The sequence below is a fragment of the Mastomys coucha genome, unplaced genomic scaffold (genome assembly GCF_008632895.1).
Source record: "Mastomys coucha isolate ucsf_1 unplaced genomic scaffold, UCSF_Mcou_1 pScaffold15, whole genome shotgun sequence".
NCBI lineage: Eukaryota > Metazoa > Chordata > Mammalia > Rodentia > Muridae > Mastomys > Mastomys coucha.
Window position 1 is genome coordinate 145,997,914 of NW_022196897.1, and position 20,063 is coordinate 146,017,976.

Sequence of the window (20,063 nt, forward strand, 5' to 3'; positions counted from 1 at the left end):
CTACAGGGTATCTGGAGTCATCCCAGAAGCCTTAAACCTAACCTGTGTCAGTCTTCTGGCTATAGACATCCATCTTCAGACATAAGCAAGATGCAAGTATAGTATTCAGTCATCTAGGTAAAGATGAAGTATTATACATTACAAATGAGTAATGAAGAGAGGAATAGGGGGAGGGAAAATGATCAAAAATTCAGTATATACATCTATGAAATTGTCAATGAATACAAACTTTTAAAAACTGAGTTACGATGGGAGGGAAACAAAATTATCACACTTTCTCCCATATGCACAAACTTTATTTAGCTTTACACACATACATTCAGGCAGATCGATATATATGACATGGTAGTATGATGAGATAATTTAAGATGAGAAAAGGATCCACACAAGGGAGGGAGAAGGATTCAAGAGGACAACAGGGAAATGAATATATTATATGTGTGGAAGGTCATAATGAAATCCACTATTTTGAATGTCAGCTAAAAATTAATTTAATACATATTTTCTGACCCCATAGGATGCACGTGTCAGTGAGGATTCCATAATGAAAACAAAAATGTACGGGCATGTGGTTGCCAACCTCAAGGCTATTTCATCTCTACTAGTCACTCTGACTTGGACTTCAAAGGCACAGAAATACTCAAATGCAGAACAATAGGGAGGAGAGAGATGTGGTGGGGAAGTATGCATGATCAATAAGGGGCCCATGAGGTTAAAAGAGGACCCAGCAGGAAGGTATGCAGATTTAGTATGAGGGATATTGTTTATTATAGATCTAGAGGTTATAAAGTGTTAAATAGAGAAGCATGAGAATGCTATAGTATTTAAGCCACTGTAAGCTAAATTCTTAAAAAACAAGAGATAAAAGTATATACACTCCTGGAAAGAAAGGAAAAAAGAAACAATAAAAGTAGTAAAGTCAGGATCATTGAAAGAATAGAGAGAGAAGAGAGAGGAAGGCAGAATAAACATGAGCCCGCCCGTGACTCCAGCCCAAGAAGGGTAACTTTCACTGTAAACGTGGGATAACTTCAGAGACACCCTGGCTTTGCAGAAACCCTCAGAGAGGCTTCACCAAGATTGGGGGCCAGTAACTCTAATGTGTGTAGCACTACCCCATGGGCTGGGTTCTGAGCTGGTGAAAAAGGAGAAAAGGAGGAAGCTCGGAAATTTCTGGCATTTCCTCTTCCATTTTCTGGTCTTTGAGATGTAAGGAGTCCCAGCTGTATGTTCCGGCCTCCACGAATGTCACCACACCTTCACAGCTGTGGTGGACACCACCCTCCGAAATGCTCCCTCCCAATAAGTCACCTCCTGTCAGGTCACAGAAATGAGCAAAGTAACTACCACAGAAACCAAAGACTTAAGCCTAGCAAGCAGCGGAGGTGCATGGGTTTGATAACAATTTAAAAGGCCAGGCTTTGGGACGCTTCCTATGTCGCAGGCTCTCGCTGCCCAGCAGAATCTCATTTCCTGAATTTGCTCACACTCTGCTCATAACTCTTTACTCTACAGTTTACCAAGAGCTCTCTTACATCTTGCTTGAGCCTCGCCAGCGAGGAGCAGGCAGAGCCACGATCATTATCTCCACTTACAGATGAGGAGGAAATGGGTTCAGAGAGGCTAAATAATGTGTCTGAGGGCTTGCAGATTTATTGACATCCTGCAACACCACTTGCTATTCTCTACCAGGCTCAGGGATGGGAAGATTGCACTGTCTGAGATACATTTTCAGAAATAATGCTCTATGAAAGATCTTAGAGGGGCATTTTGGACCCGTGTAATCCATGACATTTTGGAGAGCTACCTTTAGTAAATCCTTTTGGAAAAGAATTCTTAAAAAATGGGTAGCTATTCCCCAAACCAGATATTGGGAAATTTTCCCAGTGATAGAGAGACAAAGGCAGATAAATATATCCTTATGAATGCTTTACATCCTGCCCTATCCCCAAAAGACAGATAGCTGTGCTCGGTGTCCAGGGTTGCCTGGCAGTAGGCTGGGTGATGCCCCTTCCCTATGGGTGTTGTACTTCCTCCAACCACTGGCCCAAGACACGTGCCATCTCTTGCATGTTCCCATATTGCTGCTGCTGACTTAGGGTCTTTGGTCTGCTCTAGTATCCTCCCTCATGTCTTACAGTCAGACCTTCCCATTTCTAAAGTTGAGAGCTTCCCTAAAGCATTGGGACACCGGATATCAAAACTCAGTTACCAAACAACAGAAGCTAACTGTTATGGAGAGAGATGTGGCCTCCTTAGAGGTCAAGACGAAGGAGACCCATGAACGAAATCTCTCCAGAGGATGAAGCAAAGACCTGAGATGGTGTGTCAAGCACAAAAGTGATTCTATTGGTGGCCTAGTTGATGACTTCTGTTTAAAGGCAGTGAGTGTGTAAAAAAATGGTAGATTTTGGAATGTGAGCAATCAGAGATGGAGGCAAGAAGAAGCTAGATATCCTGGCAGAGATAGTCAAAAGATGGGCAGGGGCAAGTTTCACAGGACACTGGAGTGCTGCTCTGCATACCAAGGCCAATGTGAACAAATGGAGCTCATACAAAGCAGGGTTTGAAGGATGCACACCTATACCCAGGTAAGAGACACCAAGGATCTGAAAGCAGACTAATTTTCCATTCCACAACCAGTGGGTGTGCAAGTTACTGAGCTCAGAACTAGTAAATATGACCTTGTCATTAATAGCCACAAGGACTCAGCTTAGAGGAACCTTGAGCTAAGAGGCAAGGTCCAAGAGAGCAGTAGGGGCTAGAATGGACCTTGGGCATCAAAAGAGGCTACAGAGCCAGTGATCGGATGTTTCTGATGGGATGTAAAGGAGTACCAGAGGCTTGTGGAACCCCACTCTGTGTCTGTTTTGTATGCTGAGCTGCCCCAGTGCTGATCCACACAGACCTCTAAACCAACATCATAGATATTTGCTGATGGTGACCATGGATTGTAAATTATGTCCGAAATTAATTTCTTATTTTATATTACTAATGTCATTCTTTCTAAGAACCAGTTTTGATGCACAAATGAATATCACATATTATATTGCACATTGAAATATCACATATGTGTACATAGAAGTATAATATGTACACATAATATGTAACCAGCCCTCTGACCCAGAACAAGCACATGCCAGGACCTTAGAAGCCCCTGTGATACTTAACTTTGGGCCCTTTGTTTTTGTTTCATTCTCATTGAGGCTGGTTCGTCCTGTGTAGACCAAGCTGGCCTCAAACTTGGAGCTATCCTTCTACCTTTGCCAGTGAGTGTTGAGAATACAAGCTTATGTCACAACCCATAGCTTATTTTGATTCTTGAAAAAGTATGTATTATGTAGCTACTCAGGCAAACCCAAATAATGCCTTTCTAAAGACATATAATGTACTATATGAAGCTTCTACTCTCTGGAACACTTTGTATGAAGTTCTGTTCTGCAATAGAGATTATACTTCATCTACAGCTTGACCAAGAAAGCCTATGGAGTTTCACTGTTACCATACAAACTGGAGGTATAGTTGTTAACAGCAGCTACTGTGTATATCTTAGACTTCAATCTATAAAGACCAAATGCACCTATCCTTGTTTTATGATGGCCATCTTCCTTTTGTGCTCTGAGGAAGAATCCAAAATGGAAGAACCATCTTCAACAGCCAACACACAGGATCCTGGAATTCCTAGGAGTCTGTTTTATGGTATTTGGAGCCCAGAGACCAGAGGATATGGAAGAGTGGCTGTATAAATTCTCCCTTGCAACTGTATGCCAGTCTATTCTGTGGAGATCCTCCAGGTCATACACTATATGTAGACCTTGTCTTTCCACTTTTCCCCTTGATGGTGAGTTATCTGAAAGCAGAGGCAATTGTCCAGGCTGAACCCTTGTGGCTATTAATGACAAGGTCAGGTTCACTAGTCCTGAGCTCAGCCACCTTGCAGCCCCTCTGGTTATAGAATGGGAAAATAGTCTGCTACAAGATCTTTGGTGTTATTTGCACCTGTCTGTTGGTGTTCATCCTGCGAACTTTGTATAAGTCTGCTCATCCAATACCTACACTGAGATGACTTCCAGTACTCTCAGATATTATCCTGTGCAAAACAGCAAAACTGGAGATTCGGATTGGGACCGTTACCCACGAATGAATGACTCTGCCTGCTACATGATGAATTGCTCCAAAGTCCAGCTTAAGCCCTCTGTCTCTTGGAACTCTCTGGAGAAAGCTGAGATGGGTAGGAGGTTGTGCTCAGCATAATCTGCATTTTGGAGATGAGCAGATCATAGTCAAGGCTGGCTCCAAGATGATATTGCCACCCAGAGTAGCCACAGGAAAAGGCAAGGGCAGGGTGCCCTTGAGGGTCTCATCAAATTAACAAATCATCTCATCACCTACAGCCAAGCACAGCCAGGAAACATCCCTCCTCCCCTGGGGACAACCCATAGCCTTTGGAAGGCATGCACACATGCATACACACATGCACACACAGACGCACACACACTCACACACACACACACACACACACACACACACACACACACACACACACCACATCATATGACCCTGGTCACTTTCAGTTTTAATTGTATCAAGTTCGTAATTTCTAGCCTTACCATGGCAGTCTCTTGAAAGAGTGAAGTAGGTTGGTCTGAACTGGCACAGCCCCATCCCTAGAGGGTATCTGACAAGTGTCCATTGACCTGAAAGGTTCCCATTATGAAATCTATGGCTAACTTTAACCTAAAAGTATGAGGAAAATAGTGTAATTAAATCCTTACATTCTCCCTTCTGTCCCTTCCAAAGTGAGGTAACCACCAGTAGCCATAATAAGACCATCAAAGGGTAAAACATATTAATTGTATAGTCATCAATGCACCTATCTTCAAGTCCTCTCTGTATGCTCTTTCATACATTAAAGACTTGGCAGACAGTGCTTCAGGGGACTCTAAGACCCTCCCAATCAATGGCTATTGATTTACAGGTGTTAAATGAACAGTAAGTCCAGTAATAGTTCCCAATCCTGCTTATTAGTCTCCTAGTTTGACTGAAATCTCAGCCTGGGACAGGTGACTCTTGTCCTGAAGGTCTTCCACTAGAAGGAGAAGAAAATCAGTTAAAAGGTCTCAGAGTCTCATTTAGATTGTCAAAGACATAATTATCAACTCTGAGAAGTTGAAAAAGTGAAAAATATTAACCTATTTTAAATGTGATGGCAATGGTCATAATAATATTAATAATTCATATCACCAATGAGTATATTTAAGGGACTGGGTACGGCATAGATGGAGAATTATGAATAATGTTATATTTTTGAAGAAGGCAGCTTAAAGATTGTTTTTAATCTGTTTTCCAAATGAAGAAAGAGCAAATAAGTTAGCCAAGGACATGGAGACAGAGCCCAGGTCAAGCCTAGACTACGTTTTTTTGCGGGGGTGAAGGGGGTTCGAAACAGGGTGTTTCTGTGTAGCCCTGGCTGTCCTGGAACTCACTCTGTAGAGGAAGCTGGCCTCTAACTCAGAAATCCACCCACCTCTGCCTCACAAGTGCTGGGATTAAAGGCATGCACCACCACTGTCTGGCCAAGCCTAGACTACTTGATTCCACAGCCAATAATGGCAGCTGGCATGGTAAGCCTGAGTTGGGGATCCAGCTCTGATGCCGACAAGAGTAGACTAAGCTTCTCTCCTTTGAGATGTTTTCAATCTGTCCTTTTAAACAGTGCAGATTATCCAATCTGTGTTCTAAGTCAAACCACCAATGGTTGGGCACCCCCCAAAGCCTGGCAAAGGTTCCATTGCCCATAAGATGTCATAAAGAGATGAAGGAACTCAATCCCAGGTCTAAATGTCCTGTGAGCGCCATTCCATAGGGACATAACTGTGCTGGTGTTAGCAGGATTTGCTGTTTTAGCCAACATAGACCAAAAAAGGACCCGGATACACATATCAATTGACCATCACAGGCGGTTTCTGCATTTGATGCTTCCCATTTGTTACAGCAAACCATTATCTCTGGAACTCTTAGGGAAGTCCTGGGCAGGTAGGCACAGAGAGTCAGAGCAAAGCATACTGAACAAACTTACCCTTCAGCCTGGGGACACGGGTCATGCTTCCTTCTGTGAATTTACATGTCACCCAAACTGACACTCATTAGACACTAAAGAATCAATGAGTGATATTCCACACAGCATCTTGACTGACAGCCTCTTTATGCCCAGACAGCAGTGTGGTTGACTTTAATGACTGAGACTCTGAGGTCTACAGGAAAGGGCAACATTACCAGGAAGACACATGGACCATGAGAAGCCCTGATGTGCAGACAGCTGTGAGTTCCTCATACTCTTTGAAAAGAGTCAGCAACATCATTGTTGTCAGCATCCCTGTCTTTAAAAGATGTTTGTTCTATACCATTCACTTCTACACAATGCAAATATACCAAGAACTATAAGTTACAATGTAAAGCAGTAGCCATTCTGAGTACAAGATTCTACCCAGGTGAGCAGAATAGTTACTACCTTTGAGCAGAGGACATTACCCAGCTACCTGTCCAGACACTGGAGTTGGATCCCAACATTTGTTAGTGTAGTCTTAGATAAGTCACAGCAGTATGTGAGCTGCCCCTTTACAATTACCAAATGGAACTAACAATAACACAAGCTTTTCAGTGGTAAAGACGAAAAATATATTATTTAGAAAAAAATAAAGCAGAACAAGACCATACTGTTACTAATATTATATGTCTAATTTTTCATCTCTCTGTATTATAAGGTGTGATGCATGGAACATGAACCTCTTTTCTTTATAAATAGCCTCTCTCAGTTATTTTATTATAGTTATGAAACACTTACTAATACACAGATTCAGGTGAAGTCTAGTCTCAGCCTGAACAATATGGACCTTAGAATTTCTGAACAGACTTCAGAATTCCTACCTTGAAACAGGGAGACTGATTTCTCTATTTCCATAATACCTGGACATTAGCTACTCATCACCTTCTGGGGAGAATGTACCTTCCCAGGCATCTCTGGATGAGATAGCCCTGGATCCCAAAGCCATTCTAGAAAAGGTTCAATGAATCTTTAACCTTAGTCCAGTTGAACACAGCTCAACAAGTGAGATCTGAACAAGGCAGCAATAACATGTAAGATAGCACTGGGCCCAAGTAAGATCTGAGGAGTCACTTCTACACTGTTTATAATCTAACACAGAAGGGCTATTTATCCCATCAATAAATATTTATTGAATGTGAACTCTATTCCTGGTAAGAGAAAAGATGCTGAGGATCTGAGGAGTGAGTGTAATCAGACATGGGATCCCTAGCTAAAGGAGTTTACATTCCAGAGATGGAGACAGACATTAACCAAATGCACCCACAAATAAACACAAATTTACAACTGTGTGCTTATTGTGAAAGGGAAAAAAAACATAATACTCTTGACTGGAAAGAGGATTTGATGGACAAGAATGCCCAACCCCCACCTCCTAAAGAATAGCAATGAAGAAGAAATGTGAAGCATGAGCTAGAGAGAGCTTAGGTCAATCAGAAGGCTCCCTTAGTCCAGGTCTACCAAGCTGTGTGTGAGGTTAACCACCGAGGCCCCAGAAGCAGGGATGGCTCTTGCAGAAAAAGAGAGGTAAGGAACCAAGGAAACAGAGCATCACCATTGCTCTTTTGAGAACACTACTAAGAAAGCAGGCCACTTGTCACTATTTTGACTGAGACTCTAGAATTCTCTATTTTGAAAACAAGACTATTTTTATGCTTTTCATATCTCCTTGGACTGGCTACTTTCTGTTTTGCTTTGATGTCTTTTTTTAAGCCTTTGAAAATCCCTGCTTGATTTAGTTATGCCAAGCCAGGAAAGGGGGGTGCATCCTGACTAAGTCGTATAGCTAAACAGAGGGAGGTGACGGGTATGGATATTGTATATGTGTATGATCTTAGGAGCCTGTGATGTGTTTGTGTGTGTGTGTGTGTGTGTGTGTGTGTTATTTGTATGTGTATGGGAGTGTGTTTGTGCCTCCTCTTTGATGATCAAGGCAGGAGGTAGAGAGTGGAGGTGGGGGAGAGGAATGCACAGGGCAAGTGAGGGAGGAGGAGGGGTGCTCATTGCTGCTGCTCAGCCCATTATTAAAGAGAAACAACATTCCCAGCAGGAGGCAGAAGGGTAATAAAACCAGTGGCTCCACAATTTATGATGCTAACTGAGATTCCATAGTTTGAAGCAAGACTATCCCCTGAGCATCAAGGTCAACAAGCCAGCAATGCCCTGGCTTTCAAAGAGCTCCCCGGTGCCCACCTATTAATCAGCCCATTGCTGCAAATGCACCAATGAGCTCTGTTCTGGAAACATCATTAATAAGCAGGGACAGGCCAAATTGCTAAGAATTCCAGGATAAGGGCAGGAAGGCAAGGAAAAAAAAATATTTATATACACATATGTGTGTGTTTGTATATAGAGTGTAGCCTATTATGTATACTTGGGCCATCTATTACAGAGGTCATATATAAGTGTGTCTATTCATTTTCCATATATTTTATTTTCTATGAGAAATTTTCAGGCTTTAGAACCTTGCCAGATGGAATTACAGCAATTGTTCTTCTGCAGAGACTTCGGGAAATTAATGAGGTTCGCACGGAAAGCCATGAGAAAATAGAATTTTTTTTTTTAAAGTGCTCAGTTTCCAAAAATACAACAGCCACAATCCCAGGGAGAGCGATCAGTTTAGTGGCTAATCTTAAGGCCCATCAGTGGCCCCAGCATAGCTTTTGGGTTATTGCGATTCTGAATGGAGCTTTAATCAGCTCAGCCCAGCCTGGGCGCCAAGGGCCTGCAGGCAAAGGGCATTTCCCTGCAGATCTTCTGGAAAGTGTCTCCTCCTCTCTAATAAATGGATCATTCTCTCCCTAGCTCCATCCTGGAGTTCCGAGCTACACTTGCTTTTGTGTTTAAGAAAGCAAACAGTAACAGCAAGGAAACTCCTACCATCTCAGCCCCAAAGGGAAGCAAGAAGGCATTTTCTCTGTAGAGAACCTTTAATACTTTCTGTTTGGACTCCGAATTGGAAATCTCAGCCCCCAAAATATGGTTCTGTTTTAATATTCTTTCGTCAAAACTTTCCCTAGGTTCTCCCATTCCCGTCAGAGACCACCCTGGATGGAAACTCTAGGCCACTTCTGTCATTCTGAAAGTCCCGGGAGACAAGTCTTTGGCCAATACGGTGACCTCCCATCTTGATGGCTTCTGTCACAGAATGCAGGCAGAGGAGAGCTTAACACTGGGTCCCCTCCTCACTCAGCCAAGCCATCTCACCCCAAACAAAAAAACCGCTGCTGGCTGGCTCATCCCTCCGCTCCAGTGCCTCCCTCGGGTTTGGAACAGGGAGGACTCTTGTCAGCAGTCAATCTCAAAGGGAGTTTTCCTATTGCTTAACTGATCTTAGGACCAGAACAGCTTTCTGCTTCCTAGCTTCCAATCCCTACAGCCTGTCTTCTCTCAGAGATGCCTTGGAGAGAGCTCCGTGGAATGTACAATATGTAAAACTTGTCCAGAAACAAACAGAAAATGAATCCCAGGAAAACTGTCATGGTGAGTGGGTGGGGTTGCCCTTCTAAGAGGACAGAATGGGACAGTTGTCATATTTTATATCTGAGAGAATTCAAATAATATGAGAGGGCTTTTCTATCTGGTATTTCTTGAACATGCACTATATACCAACAGTGCATGTACAGTATTTAGACCAACTGTACAAAATATGCTGCTGAAATGTACACTCAGAATGTGCTTTCCCCGGGTCAATGAACTGAAAGAATTGGCGATCTAATGCATTTATATCTGATGCACAGTTGGTTCTGTGTCCCCCAAGAATCTCAGGTCATCGAGTTTCATAGCTTCTGATAAACCAGGTTCAGTGTGGGTGGAAGGTCACTAAAGTTGGCCCTTTTGCATACAGACAACTGGTTCTTTCAATTGCTAAGATAAGAAACGTGACCAGATGCTAAGCAATCAGAGGGAAGTTCACTGTGTGTCTACATAACAGAAAGATGTTGTTAGAGAGAGCTTCCTCCTTCTGCCCCAAGCTTTGCAGAGAGTCCTCATGGTCTGAACCCAAAAAGTAACTATACGCCCAGCCACCAAGGTCCTGCAATCAAATTCAATTATTCTGTTACCTCTGATGTGCTAGACAAATGCCATCATTTGACCTAGAAGGATAGCAATGAGAGCTAAGGGCAGCCTCTATCCAGTACCAAACCCAACACCCAGCCTCATCCTGGAAGCCCCTTAGAAAACCTGTTGCCCGTAATACAGGCCAGCTAAATGCAGTCCAGAATCTCACGAAAATTAACTCATAGACTTGCCAAAGAGAAAGAGACCCAAGAGAAGAACCCAAGGGAGGCCGGCTGGATAGCAACTGCTGTTATTCCTTCCTTGATCTTACTAGGGCTAAGAACCCATTGAATGCTGGTAACTGCTCAGATATGAGGTGTCTTCACAAATGGAAGCTTTCGTTTTTTTTCAATTAAACACGAACTTTCTGATTTTACCTAGATGAGCTGAAGGAGGAGTTCAGAGATTACCTATAGCACGGCTTTGGAGAACCTAAATTTGCCCCCATGGCACACTCTTAGGACTTTAACAATTGTGTTTTTGACTGTGCATTGGTATTACCACTTTGTGGCACTAAACCATCCTTGTTGATCTGTTATAAATATGGTATCTTCCAAAATAACTCCAAGCACAGGCCTTGGTATCTTCACCATTCACATCCTTTCTTAAAAGCAGGAGAAGCAAAGGGATGCTCAGTGAACATCTACTCTCTACCATGCCTCCTGTGCTCCCAGGCTCCAGAGTACACAGTTGACAGGAAATAGTCTGGTTTCGTTGCCACCTTACGTTATCTCTAACTCACACACAGGTGCATCTCAGGGACGTTTCAAATGTTCTCTGCTAGCATTCACTTTTGCTGTGAGGACTTGTACGCTAACCCAAGTCTATCCAACCCTTGCCTGAGCTCATACATACATTCTTACAATCGCACTCAAGATGAGCGGCTATCTCCTATGCGCCTTGGTGCACACTCTGCCTTTCCTGCTCCCCGTTGCAGTTCCATGCAAAGAGATCTTGTTCCTATAACTGAAGCCCGTATTCACAATCCATCATCATACCTGAAAACTCACTCAGCCAAGTCAAAAGAACTGACTGCAAAGCCCTTCGGCAGTCTCCTCACTTGACACTAAATGACTCCTGTACAACTTGGCTTTGACATTATGACTAATCCTCAGAGCAGGGCTAATACCCAAGGAATAGTAGCTTGGAGAACAAACAAATATCCCTCAGCCCATGCTCCCAATCCACTTCCTCTCCTGACTTCCTATTTTCTGTTCAGTGGGGGTGACTTTCTGACAACTGTCTGATAGGGGCTCTGGTCAGTGGTATGTAAGGCCTCTCCTGCTCAGGACCCAGACTCGGGAGCTTTCCCAAGGGCCCTTGGGTTCTCAATGGAGGTAGCTTGGCAGGTGCGACAACTTGGAGGTACAGCAATTTCAGGAAGGGGAAAATTAACTAAGTGGTTGTACATCAGAAGGCAAGTGGCCATTCATCAATAAAAAAGGCATTAGTTACTTGGCCTTTCGAGATAAACGAGCCACCAGTACCTTAGAAGACGAAGAAAAAAAATAACCTCTGAGTCCAAACGGGCCATTCCATCACTCAGCCTTGCCCTTCTACCTGGAGATTTTTCATCAGCCTTGGCTGTTTTTATTGCCTCAACTCTCGACTTATTTTCCTGTGATGGAGGGCCAAGACTTAAGGGTTTCAGGGCCATATGTCTAGTACTTCACTCCCTCCTGAGACACCATAGTTCAAGGATCTCTGGAGCTTTGGAATTCCTAGTTCTCTTTTGCTTTCCAAGTAGGACCTGTTCTGCTTGTCTCAACCCAGTTCTTTCCAGCCGCGCTCAGTGTGAGAGATTCATATCGTCTCGGGACCCTCAAGGCGAAGTTCTCAGCACAAAGGAGATTTACTTGCCCCCAGAGGGAGAGAGGGCAGGGAATGAGAGACAAAGACAGAAAATAGAGGACCAGGGAGAGAGGGAAGAAAACAAGGGAGAGGAAAGAGAGGGGTATGGGGTGTTTGTCTGAGCGTGGGACAGAGGTCTGTCTGTCTCAGAGGAGACAGCTGTGGCACATAGGAAAACTGGTTTGTAAAGGTAAAGTGGGGAAGCCCTGTGCTATGATGGGGTGTTTAATTTTGATTGGGCATGTTGGTTAGGTGAGCCAAAGGGACTTTTGATTGTTAGACTTCAATTCTTTGATAGCTGGACCTTTGATAGTCAGCCTCAGGAGGAGGAAATGGCCAAATAGAGGAATAGACCTTGATGGCTAGTTTTAGGAATGGAATCTAACAGTTTTTTAGCAAGGCAGAGAGAATGGGGGAGAAGAGCAAGGCCTGCCTGAGCCATGGCCACCACACTTGAGTCGGCCAGAGTTTCTTCCTTTGGGGCTCAGTCCTCTGCAGAAACTTCCCCTTTCCAGAGCCAGTCCCTGGTCCTGCTTCTCCTGGGCTCTTCTCTGGAGTCCCATGATGTCTGCTTCGGCTGTTTGTAATTTCCTCCTGCAGGCTGCTTGGGGTGAGTGACTCAGCGCTCTGTCCTGTTTTCATTGTTGGGTGGGTTTTTAATTTGTTTCCACCTAAAAGAACCAGATATTTCTCTAGCGTCGTCTATGTACTATCTCAGCCAAACATGATGCTCCTTTGTTCCTCATATATCGGGCGTGCCTGCTGGTTTCTGGTCACACTATAGGTCAGATTTTTGTTGGTTTTGTTCGTTGATGTGTTTTGTTTTGTTTTCGAGACATGTTCTCATTATCTAGCCTTGGCTGCCCTAGACCTAGTTGTGTAGACCAGTTTGGTTTCATATAGGCCCACCTGTCTCTGCCAGTGTGTTGGGATGTGGCACCATGCCTGGCTGTAGGTTAGAATTTTCTATAAGAAGTAAATAGTTTTGCAGTCTAATCTATGCTAGCCACCTGACTTCACTGAGCCTCAGTTGTCTCTTCTGTAAATGGGGCCATGCAATGTGCCTCATAGTTGTTAGAGAGATAAAGTTAGAAAACCATACTTTTAAACCCTTTAAAATCAAGGTCAGCCGGGTGGTGGTGGCACACGCCTTTAATCCCAGCACTTGGGAGGCAGAGGCAGGCAGATCTCTGAGTTTGAGGCCAGCCTGGTCTACAGAGTGAGTACCAGGACAGCCAGGGCTACACAGAAAAACCCTGTCTCGTAAAACCAAAAAAAAAAAAAAAAAAAAAAAAAAAAAAAAAAAAAAAAAAATCAAGGTCATTTCTAAGTGTTAGTGGCCACCTCTAATCCACTTTTCAGCCTTTTCATCTTTTTGGTACTAGGTTTCTTTTATTTGCTCCAGCCTTATGTTCACTCTCATCCCATCCTCTTCACTCTCAGCTTCTCAGATTCCATCTGAATTTCTTCCCTGGGAATTGTGTATAGACAAACCCCTTTCTTCCTAGTCTACCATGTCTGCTCCTACATATTCAATCTCAAAAAATGAAATGTCAACAATATTGTGTGTGTGTCTCTGGGTGGGGGGGTCAGAGAGAGAGAGAGAGAGAGGATAGCCCATTGCTATTCTTTCAATGTAATACTTGATAAATAAATAAATAAATAAATAAATAAATAAGAGCTGGGAACTGCAAAAATGGCTTACTTAGCAATGATGAACACTTGCTGCTCTTGCAAAGGAAGACTCCCAGGCCCGCACATTTGATGGCTCAGAATTCCAGAGGACCTGGCCTCTGCACACAGGCACTCCCATACACATATACCCTTCAACACACAAACACAAAATTAAAAATTAAAACAAATCTTTAAAAAGGGGGAAAAATGGAGCCAAAGTACCCAGTAACCAGCACAAGGACTCCATAGTACCCACGTTCACCCTTTCTACTGCCATGCCATATTGCCAATCACAGCTGCCCGAGGGTTCGGATTGTTCCTTGGGCTGTGTGTAGTGCCTTTGTTTCACTACCGGAATGTGTTATGTTCCTTGTTCCCCTACTGACTGTCTATTGACTCAGTCCACTCTGCAGTGACAATGGCAAGTGCTCATCTATCTTTAGACCTCAGAGAGCATAGCATCACGCTGAATAATGAAAGCAACTATAGAAATAACACAGCATCCATAGGAAGCAGGCACTATGAACTCACCTCCTTCAACTCAATCTGTGCTTCAAGGAAATACACCTAACCCGACACAGAAAATGTTGCTTTTCAAAGACAGCCATGTAACAGCAACAAATATCATACAAATAGCACTCCACACAGAAAACCCCAGTAGCTTCCAAATTCAGGATACTAATTAATTGTCTGTGTTTTTTAGGATCTGCTTCATTCAAAGAGCCTTGTCATAGAGCTTGTGCAAAATGGACAGTAATAATCCTCTAAAATCCAATTGCCTTTACTCCCTATCTAGAGAGCTTCTGTGGTTCCTAAATGAACTCCTCCTTAATGCTCTGCCTTTAAATAAAATTGCAAAATTGTCTTTCTGCAGTTTATTGACCCCTCTGTCCATTTAGTCATCCCCCTATCCATTCATCCACCAATGCAATCACACAGTTAAATGACCAGCCAAAGGCATTCCAGATCACTAGTCCTTAAATCCTCCATCCTCCCATGGATGCAACTTGTAGTTTAGCAACTCTTTGCAATCAATCCATAGACCAAACCACCTACTGGTTGTATCAGAATTTAGAGGACTGTGAAAAGCAAATTATAACACATGCTTTATGAGGTAAGTTGGGAATGACATCTATGTCGTATCTGCCACCTATGCCTTTGTGAAAAAACTGAATTTACTCTCAGTTTGTTTTCTGTAACAACAGAGACCCATAGCCCCAGAGAGTCTCCCACAGCTAGCTGAGTGATTGTTACTCACCCAGGTTACTTGGGCTATTTTTTATTCCATTACACCTCTCTTCCTACCTGTCTCATCTCCTTGAGACCCTTAACACCATTAGTGTCTGGAAAGACCTAATGATCTGGGACTCTGAGTCATTCCTCTGGATCTGATCTTTTCAGCCCTTCCTGGCCATAGCCTGAAAATTACTGTCCTGGTTTGCTTTCTTTTTGTCAATTTGACACAAGCTGAGTCATTTTGGAGGTAGGAGACCTTATATGACTGACCTATGGGGCATTTTCTTGATTGATGATTGATATGGGCAGTGCAAGCCCTGGTCCAGTGGACCTGTATGTTATAAGAAAGCAGGCTGTGCAAGCCATGAGGATCAAGCCAGTAAGTACCACTCTTTCTGGCTTCTGCATCAGTTCCTGCGTCAAGGTTCCCCCTTGAGTTCCTTCCCTGACTTCCCACAGTGATGGAGTTGGAAGATGAAACAAGCCTTTTCCTCCCCAAGTTCATCTTGGCCATGGTATTTCATCACAGCAATAGAAACCCTAACTAAAACAGTTAACACTTGCAAATAAAGCCTTGCCTTCCAGTTGTTGGTCCTAAACTACGTCTGCTCAATTCTGCCAATACTTGACCTCTGAAATGTATTTTCTAGGCTTTTCTCTGCTTAGTGCAATATAGGTTTATACATTAGGCAGGCAACCATCGTCTACTAAGTGTCAGTTGATATTATGAAACGAGTTTAGAGATGACGAATAACAGCATGTTCTCCATAAGGAATTATTAGATTAATGGGAAGCATAAACTTTGCAAATAATTATAATAGGTGCGAGTAAGCCTGATAAGGACTAGGTTAGTGAGAGGAAAACATGTTCTTCACCTTGCTCTGCTTTTTGGGTGATTCCCACCTCTAGTTCTTCCTCATTTTATTCACATGCTGGTTGAGCATCAAATATGGCTAGGTGTGGAGGATAAAGCAACAAAACTATAGACGTGGTCTTCTCTCACACAGAGCTTGTTCTGTGGTAGAAAGGGGAATAGATGATCAAAAACATAATTACAACTCATGGTAAGTTAATTCACTAATCCAGCAGATATTTATTGAGTGTGAACACTGTTCCAAACATGTGTGTATACTAATAAAGCTATATTGCATCTCCTGACTTCCTAGATGCAGTCGAGAAACAAGATAACAAGGTAACCCATTTTGTAGGTTAATGGTGCATGCTAAAGAAGGGGGCAAACTGTAAAGCAAGCAAAGGAACTGAATAAAATATTAGAGGAGAGAGATTGGAAATTTAAATGGGATAGCCAAGGAATACTTCCTTGAGCAGAACACTTCTGTATTAAAGAAATAACAGGGAGGAAATCATCAGGATACCTGGGAAATGAGTATTCCAGGATGAAAAGTGTGGGTCTTGAAGTCTGGGTAAATACACTTTAACCCTAGAATTTAGATACACAGGAACATCTAATAATGTGTCCAGTAACAGCCTGCTTAAGAGCTGAAGAGCCAAGATTGTCTCCAGAACTCCTCCTTCTCATTCTGTCTGCTTTTTCTGTCTCAAAAAGTAGCCAAATCTTTTCACCTCCCTCTTCCTAAGAACTTCTGCTCACAGGCTGGAGAGATGGCTCAGCGGTTAAGAGCACTGGCTGCTCTTCCAGAGGTCGTAAGTTCAATTCCCAACAACCACATGATGGTTATTATGGGAATCTGTTGTGGGATCCGATGCACTCTTCTGGTGTGTGTCAGAAGACAGCTGCAGTATACTCGTATAAATAGTAATAAATAAATATATTTTTTTTAAAAAAAGAACCTCTCTCTGCTCAGTGTCTTATACCAAACTCCCTCACCCAATCAGGACTGGGAAGTTCTTGACTCTCAAGCCAAAGACTAACCTGAAACCTCCACATTCGCACCACTGAGGGCCCCCTCCCTGCACCAATAGCCAGCCTTCCAGCTAGGCTAGTTCCACTCAATGTTATTCCTGGTTCTGTCTCCTATTTCAGATGTTTCCTGAGCCAGAGGTCCCAGCATGCCTTGCAGCTAGACTCGGCCAAGTTATGACACATTCACACTTCCCTGAAAAAGAAAAAGGGCAGCCATACAGCTTCTGGAGACGTGAGTATTTATGGGGCTTCAGTCTACTTGGAAAGCCTACAGAGAAAAACGACAAAGGAACTTGAGTGATGTCGCCTTGTGTTCAATTCTCTTTTGCCATTTACTAGCTGGACGTCTGTAGGAAAGTGAACCTCACTAAGCCTCTGTTTTCTCATTTATAAACCGGGAATTCCTTTTCTACTTCGCAGCTTTTGAAGGGTTCAATAAAATAAATTAATTGAAGCACCTGACACATAATAAGTGTTCCAATGAATGTTTGTTGAATCCGACTCTTCAATCTCTGCTTTGGTTTATGGCAAGTGTCAGCAAACTCCCTCGGAGGGGTCAAAGCCATCAGATGGCTTCTATTCGTAAGTAAAGCTTTGTGGAGGAGCCCCAGCCACAATATTAATTTCCATATTGTCATATAATGCTTAGGTGTTGCAACTCCAGAGTTGAATAGTGGCCACAGAGACAAGATGGCCACAAAGCTTTCAATATTTACTATCTGGGTCTTTATACAAATAATGTGCAGGTCCTGGAATATAGATGGTACCAGGAGACATAATAATACAATGATTGAACATGGGGTCTAGAGTCAGAGCTCAGGGTTTAGATGCTCATTTTATGACTTACTAAGTCTGGAACTCTGAACAGGTTATTTTGTTCATCTGTGCCCTGGTTTCCTCATGTGTAAGAAAGGAATACTAATTTATTCTATCAAGTTAGTGAAAATAAATACATGACCCAGTCTAGTTAAGTGTACAAAACTCTACTAGGCAAACAGCACTAATCATCAATATTGCTATTGTAGGAGTTACATATGCTGTCCAAATAGTCTATCCATTAAGCTGGAACTACAGAAATTTTGGAAAAATTGCCTTGAAACCCATTGTAACTTTTATATGGCTCAGAGCTCCATAATCATGTTCCATCCTCTGTATTTTTTTCCTTCCCAGCTCTTCCCCCTCCACAGATTTGTTGATAGTCCACCCAAGAAGTAAAGCTTTTAGTTGAAGCTTTCTTTGCTATTCCCTTAGCAGGTGCAGCTCTGACAGAGTTGTTAAGCCCAAGACCTTTGCTTGGAAGGAATTACCTCCAGTCTACCATGGTCCTTAAACATTCACTGGCATGCCCTGAACACCTTCACTGGCCTTAAAGCAGAGACTGCATGCTCTCGTGGCCTTTGTGTGATTTAAAGATGCATTGAGCAGAACTTATACCTAAAGATAGAGGGCTCATCTGAAAACTCAGTCAAGGAGAATATTTAGGAGTCAGGCTAGAATGGGAGATATTTCTAATTCCTTGGATGAGGCTACTTCTTGGAATTAAACACATTCAGCATTGTGTGATAAAAGGCTAAAACACGGGAGCTCCCATTAAACAACAGACAAGCAGGAGTGAGTCTATAATGTCAAAATGATCAGGAGTCTAATACACACACACATGTACATGCACACACACACACACAGCCACTTTGGAAAAGACAACAGAGACCCTGTCCAAAGAGAGCAAAAAGTGTGTTTGCATGTGAGTGTGTGTTTGCATGTGTGCATAAATAATTGCATGCTAGCCACTGAGAAACAGGACAAAGCAAGCAGCATGTGGGCATTAGATTCACCTACGGTGTAAAATTTCTAACACTTCTAAAATTAATTTTGTCCAATTTGCCTTCCACAATAATACTATCTCCTAAGTTAATGTAATCTAACAAAATGTCTTCTTTAATTTTTGAAATGATGTTTATACAAGAAGCTTTTATAAAGTTATAAAGTCAATCAGACAGACTTTCAACTCCTTTGGCTGCCAAGAGACCAGCCTCATGGTACCTCCTGATTCACAAGATAGCCAAGTGGACAGGACAGATACTTCAGAGCAACTATCAGTGATTCCAGAACAAGAGTTTCCATAAGGATCAAAGGGAGTTTGAATGAGAGCCAAGCCACCTGTGAAGTGTGAAGAGGCTGCCACAGCCTCTCCCCAAGTGGATAAAGATATTCATGCTTCTCGTCAAAGGCCCCTCGAACACACCCAGGTGTGGCAATGTTCAGAGCAATAGTCTTGTCAAAGGACACAGGTGACTGTTGAGTTGGTTTTCCTGAGCCAAGAACTTGTCTTTACCAGGTGAGAACATCTCCTTGAAAAACTAAAGTTCCCAGCTCCAAATGCCAAGAAGACTCTTGATCTCAGGTTCGGCTCACTTCCCTTCTTAAATAGTAAGATTTACCCTGCGAGCTTTCCAAGCAGGTAACTAAGACATTCACCCAGAGGGTGGAAAGGTACTTTTCGTGCTAGTAAAGTTCTTTATCATCACTCCAGGTGCACAATGAAGACAAGGAAACTAAATCCCAGCAAGAGACTATCTGTAGTTCTAGGGCAGGCTCAGATGTGTAATGGACTTGAGGAAGTTGACACAGGCTTTCCGATTGACTATTTTCATGTAGAACAAGTAAATCCAGACCTTCATCACCTACTACCCACTACCACCAAGACAACAACAACAACAACAAAACCTAGCATACTCTCTAATATTCTATAACATTCTCTTTGCTAATATGAGATGAGAACATTAAATATAGTTTTTGCAAGATCTTTCTTTTTGTGGTCCACGTAAGTCAACTTAGGGACCAATTAGACTTATGTTTTCATTCTAGCTTATCTGTACATGCCAAATAAACTGATGGCATATTTCCCTCATGCCACTAGTCTATAACCCTCATCATGGCCAGAGATAGGGTGTAACATGCTCAGAAACATAAACTGAGAAGCTTGAGATGAACATGATGGAAAGAGAGAAACAAGAGCAAAGGAGCATCTTTTAGAAGATGTCAGACATGGGATTTATTGGCCCAGAGACAGGATGCCCGGCATGTCTTTGCACATATACCATAGACACATGTATGATTACTTTGCTGCTAGCAGCCAAAGTGGGAGGCTCCTGGGAAGGGAGAAGCTTCAGATAGAGTCCATCCAGCAACCATCACTCCACTCCTCTCATTCCATTGTGTGAAAGCACAGAGGCTGGGAGGTGAGGAGGAGGA

The 20,063-nt window shown here is 42.8% G+C and overlaps 1 long non-coding RNA gene across 1 annotated transcript in view; it reads left to right on the top strand.

Moving 5' to 3' along the window:
• Positions 1–12,531: 12,531 nt before the first annotated feature.
• LOC116092496 overlaps positions 12,532–20,063 on the top strand; it is an 11,747-nt gene continuing 4,215 nt past the window's right edge. Inside the window, exons 1-2 of the long non-coding RNA XR_004119288.1 lie at positions 12,532–12,626; positions 16,932–17,043. This is a non-coding gene — a long non-coding RNA (uncharacterized LOC116092496). The remainder of the gene's footprint in view (positions 12,627–16,931; positions 17,044–20,063) is intronic.